The sequence below is a fragment of the Cryptomeria japonica genome, chromosome 2 (genome assembly GCF_030272615.1).
Source record: "Cryptomeria japonica chromosome 2, Sugi_1.0, whole genome shotgun sequence".
NCBI lineage: Eukaryota > Viridiplantae > Streptophyta > Pinopsida > Cupressales > Cupressaceae > Cryptomeria > Cryptomeria japonica.
Window position 1 is genome coordinate 579,867,374 of NC_081406.1, and position 13,321 is coordinate 579,880,694.

Consider the following 13,321-nt stretch of genomic DNA (forward strand, 5'->3'; position numbering starts at 1 on the left):
AGATGGAACATTTTCCTTTTACCATACAAGGTGCATCATTAACAAATCGGACTACACCTCCATCATACTCTTCCAGAGACAGAAACTTTCTCCGGTCACCAGTCATGTGGTGAGAACAACCACTGTCAATAATCCATTCATTAGTATTATCAAAGCGGTAGACAAGAGCCTTCTTGTCTGACACATCTTCCTTGACAGCTACAAATACTATGTCTTCACTTTCTTCATCTTTTGATTCATCATCAGTGACACCTTCATCAACTGCAACAAGATAGTTTCTCCTATTTCCTCCTTTGAACTTTTTGAACCTCTCCGGTTTGTCCTTATTATCACCATTAGGATAGTTTACAGCAATGTGTCCTATCCTGTTGCAAGAAAATCATTTCAAAGGGAGCTTACCTCTGTATTTTCCAGTTCCCTTAGGAAGTCTCTTGGCCAAAAGAGCTTCAAATTCCATCAAGATCTCCTCATCATCCATATCTCTGCTTTGTCTAGGTTCACAGCTGGTACTAGCTTCTTTACCCTTTCTGGATAGTGCAGTAGATGCTCTAAAGGTTGAATCAGTCTTCTAAACACTACCATCACAACTGTTTAGCTCATATGCGGTCAACTTAGTAATGATAGAATCTACGGACACCTTTGTCTTGTCAATAGATCTCAACTCCTGAATAGCGGCAACCCTTATTGCATAGACCGATAATAAGGTTCTCAAAACTTTGCTAACAATGGTGGAATCAGCCATTGTACCTCTTGCACTCTTGATGTCTCCAACAACAGTTTTAATCCTTATATCATATTGTTGAATGGTCTCTCCTTCAACCATCTACATGTCTTCAAACTTTCCTCTAAGGCTGTCTTCATTAGCTTGCTTCACATGCTCATCACCACCATAGTTAGACTCCAGAGTATCCCATACATCTTTGGGATTGTCTTTTTCCTGAACATCTATAAACTCAACATCAGACAGGCTGATGATAAGAGCTTCCATTACTTGCCCATTCTCCTGAATTTCTCTTCTTTGATCATCGATGAGAGTACCGATAGGGACAACATAAGTATTCTCAACATAGCTCTAGTGTTGAGCACCCATTCTTTTAATGTATATCTTCATTCTGTCCTTCCATATCTTAAAGTTATCTCTGTTGAACTTAGGACCTTCCCTCTTTATCATTATAATAGGATCTTTTCCTCAAGCGGTTAAGCTTATAACATAGAGGACCTGGAGGATGCTCTGATACCAATTGATGAATAATGATGAATAGTAAGTGCTCAATAGATACTGAGAGGGGGGTGTGAATCAATATAGACAAAAATTTCTCTAAACCACCTTGACTGTAAAGACTGCACAAACTGGTAAACAGTGTCACCGATCTAAAACAGGGCACTACCGGTAAAACACAGTGAGACTATAAAACACATAAACCGATAACACTTAGATCTTCACAAAACCTAATCTCTCCTTTCCACTTCACCCATATGCATAAACAAGTAATACATCAGAAATATAAAGACCACTGGATCAACATGCATTACCACTTAACGAAAAGCACTAATCATCACATGAAAAAACATCACACATGACACACTGATTTTTCACGTGGAAACCCAACTGGGAAAAACCACGGTGGGGATGAATACCCACAAGTTGTTCTTTGAACTCTTCCAAAGTCCACTCTATTAGGACCCTAGTCCAGTTAAGGAATATACAATAGGTTCTGCTAGGAACCGATCCTGCTAGGGATCACCCGATTAAGGGATAGCTAAATACCTGGTTAAAGGTTAGAACCCTATTAAAGGTTACCTCGCAAGAGGATTTGAAGAACTCAATGATTTTGAGTCACCCTGTTAAAGCTACTCGGTTAAGGGATTTTCCAACTGCTGAAATGGTTAGAAGTCAACAGGTAATACATTGATCTATAACAACACACAATGCCAAGGCAGATCCACTTTAAATCCTTTGCTTCTGCAATCACACTCTGCAGGTATCAACACACTTCTCCGGTCTGGCAAGAATCAAGTATCTCTTCATGTGGATACACACATAACATTTGCCAACAACTTCACAATGAAAATCATCATCGACCTTATAGGAAACAGATAGGTCAGTAGCATAAACCTTAAACCCTAAACATTCATGTTATCAATACAGTCGGTCCAATCCTAACCATTCAAACACATTGCATTGAATAAAACAGTCTTGAACAAATCTCATGATGTTCTCCATTGTTCGTTCTATGCCCCTTCTAGAAGCTAATAACCCATCACGCGTTCTCCACCGTTTACTGAGAGTTCGCACATTCCTGAGGTAGATAGGATCAATCTTCTTCATGCAATATCCTCAAGGAAATCCTTCACACGCACAAGGCTGACATGGCAACATGATCTGATCTTCATTTCAATGCTAACCCATCACAAGATGTTGTCGGTCAAATCACACAGAGTTGAAATGCATCAACCGGAAACCCTGAAGTTGAGACTACCAACCAGTAGTCATACCAAATGAAACCCCGATACAAAAATTTCCACATACTGGTTCACATTCCAACATACTGGTTCACTTGAACAAACATACCGCTTCACTTTTTCACATATACCGGTTCACATCATCATACCGGTTCTCTTGCCAGTTTGCTTACTTCAATATACTGGTTCATACTTCAGTATATTGACATCAATGACAACATACAATATCATCATGTCATCACACTCTGCAAATATGCCAACATGTTGTACATATGGTGGGAGGGTTTTTGTGGCTCTTTTTTTGCTGCGAGATCTCTTGCTTGGGCCTCTTTGTGCGTTGATCTCTCTGGGTCTCACCAATTTCACCGTTGTTGGGGGTCTTGTTTCTTTGGTGGGTCCTTTGGCCTACGGATTCTCTATGGTGGGACCCTGTTATGTTCTAGAGGTCTTGTTGAGGTTGTTTCTTGGGCTGTCTTGGGGAGAGCCTTATGTTGTTGTGAGCCTAGTGGGCTTCTTCTCCATCATTTGTTGTGACACCAATTGGAGATTTATGTGCCCTATGGACTTTGCTGAAGGTTTTTTGGTGGGTTTTTGTCTCTGGTTGAGTAGTTTTCCCTCTGGGATGGTGTTTGGGCTTGTACTGGTTGTGGGAACCTTGCAAAACCCACTTTCTCAAGTTGTAGGAGCCTTACAAAACCCACTCTCAAGGTTGAGGGAGCCTAGAAAAACCCTATGTTTTTTGTTCCTCTCAGGGACAGGTTAGATGATGGTAGTTTTCAAGGGCCTAGTTTGGCTAGTAATTGTTTTTTGTTAGGTTCAAGATTTTCTTTTTGTGGCTTGGAGATTCTGTTACAGGTTATGGGATCTTGGGAAAACCCTTCTTGTTGGATGAGGGTTCCTGTTAAAACCCTCGTTCTCTGTTTTCAGAGGTCTATGGTGTGTTGACTTAGACCTGTTGTTTCTGCCAACCTGGTTTGTAATGTCTTTCATTTAATGTTTGGCTAGTGTTTGGTTGGTTGTGGCTACTCTTTTCTATTTTTATTTTTTGCAACCTTTGTGTTTTGGGATCTGGACGCTCATAAGTCTAGAAGGTTTCAGGTCCTTTCTAAAACCTATGGTTTTTGTCAGGTAGTCTAGCCTATTTCTCGATGGAAGCTTTATGATTGTAAGGGTTTCAGGGCCCCTTGAAAACTCATTTTATCCTAATAAAAAACAATCCATCATCAAAAAGAGGATAACTAATAAAATGATATATACATGTAAAATATAGTGAATAGAAGGAACAAGAATGAGAGCCATTTTTTCGAGTTGTTCTAATATAGTTGTTCTTTCTCAAATTGCCAAGTTAAGAAATGAAAATAACAATGCATTAGTTAGCAATCATGGGCAACTTGATAAGATTGACAAAACATGCAGTTTTAAATTAACATGAAGAATAAAAGAAATTGTCTATATTAATTTTAAAAAATAGTAGCCATTGTGTATATTATATGTTGCTAAGTTTGTAATATATTGTAAAAAGGATAGAAATAATAAGATCAATATTGCATTCAGACAATCTTCTTTTTATTTCTTGTGGATGAATATATATTATCTTGTATACTTTTTATTTCTTGTTGGTGAGGGTTAAGGAGATGAGTAAATTGGTTAGTATTAAACTCATCATACAACATTAAATGTGAAGTTATATATCTACATTTTTTGTCAATTTATACACTTTTAAAGTTAAACCTTGGGATCTATGGATTGTGAAGGCCCATGCTATCCTAATAAGAGTCAATAGAAATGAGTAATCAAAATGAACGGGGTAAATTGTAGGCCATAATGATCCTAAAGTGGATCTAAACTAGTAATACTTATCTCAGATAAATCATTATAATATCATTCTCAAGATTATTGAACACAACAAAGGGGAGGGGTGAATCAATCTGGACCTTAAACTAGACTTAATTTCTGATCGTTTAAACTTCAAATCACAACTATATAATTACTACAACAATAAATCACAAAAGAACAAAACACAACAAACACATGAACACCAGATTTACGTAGAAAACCCTATGTAGGGAAAAACCATGGTGAGAATCACACTCACATTATGAATATAATCTATTACAATGTTGCCTCAGATATAGAAAGCTATCAAGAGACTCACTTTTTTCCACTAGAGAAAGGAATATCTAAATTAAAATGAACAATATATCTTGATCATGAAATTTGTTGGCATGATTGGCATAACTGATACAGATGAAGAATGATGACTGAATTGGTAAAGGATTGTTTGTGATGACATTGTGATGAAGAGATTGAGATTGCATGATTGGATGACTTTGATTAGTTATTTGTGTTGTCATTGATGGAAATTGATGTTTACTATGTTATATTTTGTCATCTAAGTATTTTTGGTCTACCAGAAATGCCTTACAGGTATTGAAGACAGTGAACTGGGAATTAGGACCTTAACCGGTAAACGAGGAAATGTTTTGATTAGGCGATTGGTGATGATTGAAGTGTTGCAGTTTGGAATGTGAGTTTGTATCATTGTAATATGTATCTGACTGGAACCACATCATGTTTTGGTTATTGGATGTCATGTTTATGATTTATGTTGTATTTTTGCTAGGGTTTAAGAAGGGTTTAAGGACCGGTATAGAATTCTCTTAACCAGTAATTATTTTTGGTTTGGCGGTGATCTACATTAAGTTAAAATGTTGGAGGTGATGTGGCACAAACCACGTGAAGTGTTTGAATGATGTTTTAGCATGTTTGAAGATGGAATTTCTTGGGAAACAGCGAAGCACTTAGAAGAGTGTTCTAAGGGTTTGACTTTGTATTAGATCGAGATACAATGATCATTCAATGATTGTAATTGTCTTATAATTGATTGTAATTATCCATATGATGATCAATGATGATCTGTAATGAGTTGTAAAGATATGTGATGATATATGTTGTAAGTCTAAGGTTTTTGTAACCGACTAAAATGTATAGGTTATTTAGGTCGATACAGTTGATGTTTGTTGTGTCAATGGTTTTTGAGAAGAGTGTGAAGCTGAACCAGAGTGTGAGAGATCTGCTAGAGTGTAGCAGATTTGAAGTAGAATTGGATCTAATCAAGCAAGAAGTTAAGTGCTATACCCAGATCATTCATTGTTGTTATCCTAATAGTTAAAGCAACAAAATCCCTTAACCGGTAGGTCCTAACAGGTCTTACATTGTAAAACCCTTAACCGGGTAGCTCAACATATGAGTGTTAAATCCTCTTGCGAGGTTGATCCTAACAGGTCAAATCTCCTAACAGGATTCATCATCTAAATCCCTTAACCGGGTGACTCCTAAGAGGGCATCTTTGTAAGCCTCTAACCAAGCTAGGCTCCTAACAGGGCACATTTCGAAAGAGTGCACAATTTTTGTGGGTACCAATTCCCACCGTGGTTTTTCCCTATTTGGGTTTCCATGTGAAAAACATGGTGTTCATATGGTGAATATTTTTATGTGTTGTTATGTTTTACTTTCTGTTTATGCATGTTGATGAACACTTAATGAGAATTTCTGATAAACCAATTTAATAGTTAGTTATCAGTGATTACCGACCATGGTAAAGAGTTTATTATTGGTTTATGATTGATTTAGTGAAGTTATGTAAGTTCAAGTTTTAAGTTTGAAATTATTGTTAATACTGATTCACCCCCCATCTCAGTATTAATCGGATCCACTAAGATTAACAATTGGTATCAGAGCATTGGTTCTCTATGTGCAGAAAGCTTAACGGCTTGAGGGAAAGATCCTGAAGAAATATGATGAAGAAGGAGTGTCCCAAGTTTACCAAGCACAACTACCGGATATGGAAAGACCAGATGAAGATATACATTAAAGGATTGGGTGCCCAGTATTGGAATCATGTGATAAACAAGTATGTTGCTCCTACTACTAGCCCCTTGACACCGAATGAGCTTAAAGAACAACAATAAAACATTCAAGCCTTGGAAGTAATTGCAAGTACTTTATCTGATTCTGAGTATATAGATGTTCATGGATTAGAAACTGCATTTGAGGTATGGGAGAAATTAGAATTGATTTATGGAGGAGATGAACATGTTCAAAGAGAAAAAGAAGAAAGTTTAAGAGGCAATTTTGATGACATGAAAATGGTTGATGGTGAGAACATTGCACAATATGGTCAAAGGATTAAAGAAGTTGTAGATGGTATTAAGAGTGCCGGAGGTAAGATTGATGATGATATTGTTGTTAGTAAAAATGCTTAGAACTCTCCTACCACAATATGCTATTAGAGTTTCTACAATTCAAGAAATGAGATCTATTTCTAAACATAAAGTCATTGTTGATTATCTTCTTGGAAAGCTGATTGTGTTTGAGTTAAACAACTTTGATAATAGTGTTTCAAAACTGTCTCAATCTTCTTTTAAAGCTTCTGTAACTGGTACATTTGTGAAGAAAGGAAAGGATATTTATCATAATCATGATTGCAGGTCTAGTCATGGCAGTAGAAGAGGTGAGGATGATAATGAAGACCATCTTATGGAATTGAGGCACTATTGGCTAAAAGATTTCCTAGAGGCACCGGTAAGTATAAAGGTAAATTACCCTTGAAGTGTTTTTCTTGCAATACAATTGGACACAATGCTACAAACTGCCCTAATGGTGATAAAAAGGAAAAGTGTAGGAAATTTAAAGGAAAAGGACAAAAACATTGGCATGTTGCAGTGGATGAAGATGTGATAGGTGAAGAATCAAAAGAAGATGACAATGAGGAGATAGTGTTTGTTGCTGTGAAGGAAGATCTAACTAATGAAAAGGCATTGTTGTCTCACATGTATAGTAGTGATGAATGGATAATAGATAATGGTTTCTCACACCACATGACCGGTGATAGAAACAATTTATCTTCTCTTGAAGAAGCCGATGGCGGTGTGGTAAGGTTTGGTAACAACTCACCCTACATGGTTAAAGGTAAAGGAACTATTTCATTAAATGGAAAAATTAATGTAGATGATGTCTTTTGGGTTGATGGATTAAAACATAACCTTTTGAGTGTTGGTCAATTAAATGATAAGGGATATCTTCTAGAATTTTAATAGTGGAGTGCGTAAGATTTTTGGAAGTAATGGAGAATTGATTTCTACTGGAAAGTAGACAATAGGTAATCTTTTTCATCTGAATACTAATGTGAATAGTTGTTTGGTGGCAAAGATTGAAGATAGTTGGTTATGACACAAGAGGTTTTGTCATGTGAATTTTGACAATTTGATAAAGGTTAGTAAATCAAGTATTGTGAGAGGTTTGCCCTAGCTTGTTAAACCAGATAATGTGTTATGTAAGGACAGTCAGATGGGTAAGATGACTTCTATATCTTTTAAGAGTAAGTCTTTCTCTTTAGAAAATATTCTAGATTTGGTTCATACTAATCTTTGTGGTCCTATGAGGAGTAAGAGCTATTTTGGTGATAGATATTTCATGATTTTCACTGATTGTTTTTCCAAGATGATGTGGGTAACTTTTCTAAGAGAAAATTCTGAGGCATTCAGTAAATTCAAAGCATTCAAAGCTTTAGTTGAGAAAGAAACCAAGAAGAATTTGAGATGTTTGAGATCTGACCAGGGAGGAGAATTTACTTTTGTTGAGTTTGTGAAGTTTTGTGATAAATAGGGAATCAAGAGGTAGATGTCAGCTCCTAGAACTCCACAATAGAATGGAATAGAAGAGAGAATGAATAGAAAAATTGTTGAAGCTGCTAGAACCATGTTGATTCAAGGTACAGTACTGAAAATGTTTTGGAGAGAAGCAGTTAGCACTACTGTTTACACTTTGAACCAGGTACTTGTCAAGAGAGGTAACAAAAAAACACCTTATGAATTATGGCATGGCAAGACTCCTAATGTAAATTAATTTAAAATTTTTGGGAGTAAATGTTTCAATAAACGTGATGATTTCACTGGAAAGTTTGATGCAAAGTGTGATGAACATATTTTTCTTGGTTACTCTACAAAGAGTAGGGCTTTCAAATGTTATAAAAAGAGAACAAAAATGATCATTGTGTTGGCATTTTGATGATGTTTTGATTGTCATTGATGGACACACACTTTCTAGATGATGAACACACACTTTCTTGATGTATGAGTTATGCTCAACCGGTAATTGTTCCAACTGGTATTGTGTATTATTGTGTATGTATAGTCTTTAGACTATCAATATTTTGCAGAAGATGTTTACCGGTCACAGACTGACTGAAGACCTCAAGCGGTATGGAGACCTCAAGCAGTTCGAAGATCACAAGCGGTACGAAGGACCCAAGCGGCAATTAACATTTTTTAGTCTTCATTTTTGTAAACCAGTAATCGGTATATTGTATTAACTGGTATTACTCTGTGATGAGTTACCAACCAGTATTTCTATAATGTGTGATGAGTTATCATCCACCGACACTTTGGAGGTGATTTTGTGTCATGTTACCAAATGTGTCTTGATGCACTGAACCTAGGAACATGTAGTCTAATCCTATTGGACTGACATGAAATCAATTTCCTTTATAAGGACATCATGTCTAGGGTTTGCATGTATGATGTATGAGAGATATATGTGTATGTGAGATAGACAAGGTTATGTGCAATCATTGAAGAGAAGATTAGGTCTATGTGAAGAAACATAGTGTGGAGATATTGAAGACTGAAGTAATGCTGAAATGAATTAACAATGAGCTATCAAGGATCTAATTAAGTAGACTGTGCTATTAGCTATATCACTCACTTGTTGATTACTCATATCTTCGACAAGTCTGAAACCCTTAACCGGGTAAGCCGAGAAAAGCCTTTGTAAATCCTCTAACAAGGTGGTTCACAAATGTGAATCTGAAATCCTCTCACAAGGTAGTCTTTAACAGGACTTATCTCCTAACAGAGATCTAGATTCCTAACAGGATCTGTTCTGGTGAAGAACATTGTATGACCTTAACTGGTCTGACCTTAACCGATCTGGTTTCTATTCCGCAGATAGTTACTTGTGAGTTTTTGCTCACTGTGGTTTTTCCCATTTGGGTTTCCACATCAAATATCTTGTGTTATGGTGTTTGTTCTCTTGTGGGTCAATGCTCTGTTTTCTATTTGGTTTGCATTTATCTTAATTGGTTTATTAGTAAAACAGTTTTACTAGTTATCTGCTAAACTATTTAAGGGTTTGTTTACAGTATTTTTTGGTATACTAATTCACCCCCCCTCTTAGTATTCATCAATTGGTATAAGGGCCAACCTTTCTATAAGTCTAACCACTTGGAAGGAGATATGGGGGAATATAGTGTGAGGGAACTTACTCATCATCTCACTCAGACTGAGAGAGCCTATGATGAACTCAAGGTCAAGTATAAAGCCTCTTTGGTCAAAAGAAGAGAGCATGCTGAGAAACTGATGGAACTTACTAAAAATAGCTCTTCGAATGAAGCAAATATGGATTCCCTAGTTGAAGAAGTTGAAAAATTGAATGGATCTAATGCCAACCTGAGAAGGGAGTTGGAAGGACTGACTATCAAAATAGGTCAGGAGCTTGAGAACAGGAGGAAAGCTGAAGATCTGGTAAAACACAAAGATCATGAGATCTCCAAGATAAAGCAAGAAATCAGTACCCTTACTGCTCACCTCCAAGAGAGTAAAGTGGAAAAAGAAGAAATGCAAGGTGATCTAAACATGGCTATTTCTGAGAATGCAACCTTGATGGAATCCAATGCTGCTATTTCCAAGGAACTTACTAAGTCAAAGGAGATACTTGCCAAATTCAATCAGAGTACTGCTAAGCTAGAGCAAAGGTTGGAATCAACTAAACTGGTAAAGAATACCTCTAGACTTGGATTATCTGGGTATGAGAAAGGTGAGACCTCTGGAACAAAAACTGAGGCATCAAAGAAGCAAATGACATCCAAGGATAAAGGTAAGCAAAAATTCAAACCTATCTTATTTAATTGTCTCAAATAAGGACATATTGCTAATGTGTGTAGAAGCAAGGCCTACAACAATTTTCCTTATTTTCTAAACAATAAGCCTAGATCCAATAGATTCAATGGAAATTGTTATGCATGCAAAAAGTTTGGGCATAAAGCATTTGAATGCAGGTTAGTCTTGCACAACACTGGGAGATATCCTCCTAGGACTCAAGGAGTTATCCCGGAACCCTTTGTGAACTCGAATCCCAACTGATATGATACCTATGACTATCGGTCAGGTGGTTATCAAGCGGCAACCAGTTGGAGAGCAATCTGTTTGATTTGTCATGGTAGCGGTCACACTGCTGCAACATTCAGAAGAAAGAATGGAAGTATGAAAAATGAACCATGGAGAACACCTGGAATGGTATGCTATCTTTGCAACAAACCTGGACACACTGCCAGAACTTACAGATTGAGAAAGAACCTATCAGATGATATACCGATCACTCCAGAAGGGAATATTGATGTTGAAACCATTCAAGCGGGAATGAATAAAACTTGGAAAAAGAAATCAGAAGAATTGTCACAGGATGAACCGGTTTCTGCACCAAGTGTAGAAGTCTCTGAATTGGTAAATTGAGCTTAGAAAAGATTAGGAGTAACATATCGGTGAAATATTTCGAACCCTCAGTTTATATCGGTAAAGACCTTAACTGGTATATGTTACCTGTCAATCGGCAGAAGATTTTGAAGTGGTAAAAGGTAAAATTAGGGTTTGTGCCCTAAAGGTGATGTATTTATTATGGTAGGTGGAAGTTTGTTTAAAAGGGATTTTCGATGTCATTTTCACTTATTTGTTTTTGAGTGAAGAATTTTCAAGAGCAGAGCAACAAAGAGTGATTCGTCTAGTGATTCAAAGTGAATTCAAAAATCTTGCAGAGGAATCCAGAGATCTTTTTCAATCTATCAGTGAAGAACACTAAGTGGTAATCTAGCAACCGAAGTGGTGTATTATGGGAGACATTTGCAAAACCCTAAATTTCGGATTGTGAAGGTATTTCTCAAATTTATTTCTTATCATGGCTTCTGCATCACACTCTAGTTCTAGTGCACCTGCAGATTCAACTGAATTTATTCAAAAGAAAGAAAAATACAATGCCCTATCTCAAATACCCACTGGAGTTATTGTTGAAGAAGATATTTCAGGGTATATTGACTATAAACTGGAAGACCTAGGATCCCTAGTGATTCATTCCTAGCTAGGTATGTTCTATGGGGATGATAAGAAGATCAAACCTAAATTTAATATCCTTGAGAAGAAGAAACTACACAATGGGGTATATTTTCTGGAAGATTTCATAGAAGAACATATCCGCATCATTCTAAGCAGAGTACATGGTGATGAAATGTATCTTGAGAGGATGCATGACATTACACTAGAAGCAATTCATGTCATCACCAATTTCTGTAACCTTGGAGAGGTACCAGCTCTAAGGAAGGTCATCAAGACTGAAATGACTAAGCTCACTGGTTCTATAAGTGACCAACGAGCGATGACAGTTAACACCATCAAAGATGATCTGGTGAAGTATGCTTGCATGGTAATTGGATACCAGATATTCTATGCCACTAGAATGAATTTTGTCCCTACTACTATGATGAATGCCGCTTACAGAATTATCAAGGAAGACATTTCATTTGACCTCTGTACCTGTCTATAGAAGCAATTGTTGTTAAATCTAAAGTCCATCAAATAGGACAATGCTGTAAGGTTCAGATTTGGACAACTACTGGTCGACCTATTCTTTTATTTTCAAGGTTATTTCCTTGGAATAGGTGATGTGCAATGGTCTGCTGACTTACCAATCTCCAGACAAATGAAGGAAAGTCTTCAAGTAGTGGGAACTTCACATCCTGAGGTTCTAAACAAATACTTCAATGAATTCAAGCGGAAGCTGAGCTAGAGGATAAGGATATCTGGTGATATTGTGAAGAAATATGAAGATGACATCTGCTACACAATAAAGGTAGATGAATGCATAATGGAAGTGGTGGAACCGAGAAAGGAAGCAGTTGAACCAATGGGGTATGAAGTGATGTATGATATGTTGATCAGGTATGCCTCTACCCTGCTTGCCTCTCCACTAGATGCGAACAAAAAAGAGAGCTGGCACCTACTTAGAGAGTGTAACACCACTTGAGGAACCTAAGTAGAAGAAGGACAAAGAAGTGCCATCGACATCTGCACCGATTACCTCTGCCAGTCCCAAAGTGACCAAGCGATCACCAGCTAAGAAGAAAGCTGAGGCTATTCCTACTAAAGTCTTTGAGAGGAAGCGCAAAACCAAAACCAGCTCACTGGAGTTAGAGGTCACTAAACGAGAAGCTCAACCTAAGAAGACAAGATAATCAAGCAAAAAGGCAAAATCTACCAATAATGTTCCTGCAACTTCTGCATCGGTAAACATAGATATTTCCTCTTATAAGCCGATGACACATTGTCAGAGGACTTTAAAGAATATAAAGAGGAAAGTGCTTGATGATTTAAAAGAGTATTTTGATGATTTTTCTAATAGTGAGAAAGAAGAAGTAGAGAAAGAAGTTATCAAATATTTGTGTGTTAATGACCGATCGCCGTCAGAAATTAGATCGGTTACAACAAATTCTTTGTATAATTCTTTGGATAATAAATAGTACATTGCCATTGAGAAAGAACAGGAGATCAAGGAGAAAAAATTTTCTCAATACTTTCCTGATGCTTCTAATTTGGAATTACTTGAGATAATGGGCAAGAACAAAGGCCTCTTCTTCATGAGAAGGAGAAGACTTAGGCTACTAGAAGGAAAAGCCTCTGAAGTGGAAAAGGATACTCATATACATGCAAAAGCTGCTGTCAATATGCACCAAGTATCTGAAGCTGCTAAGCAA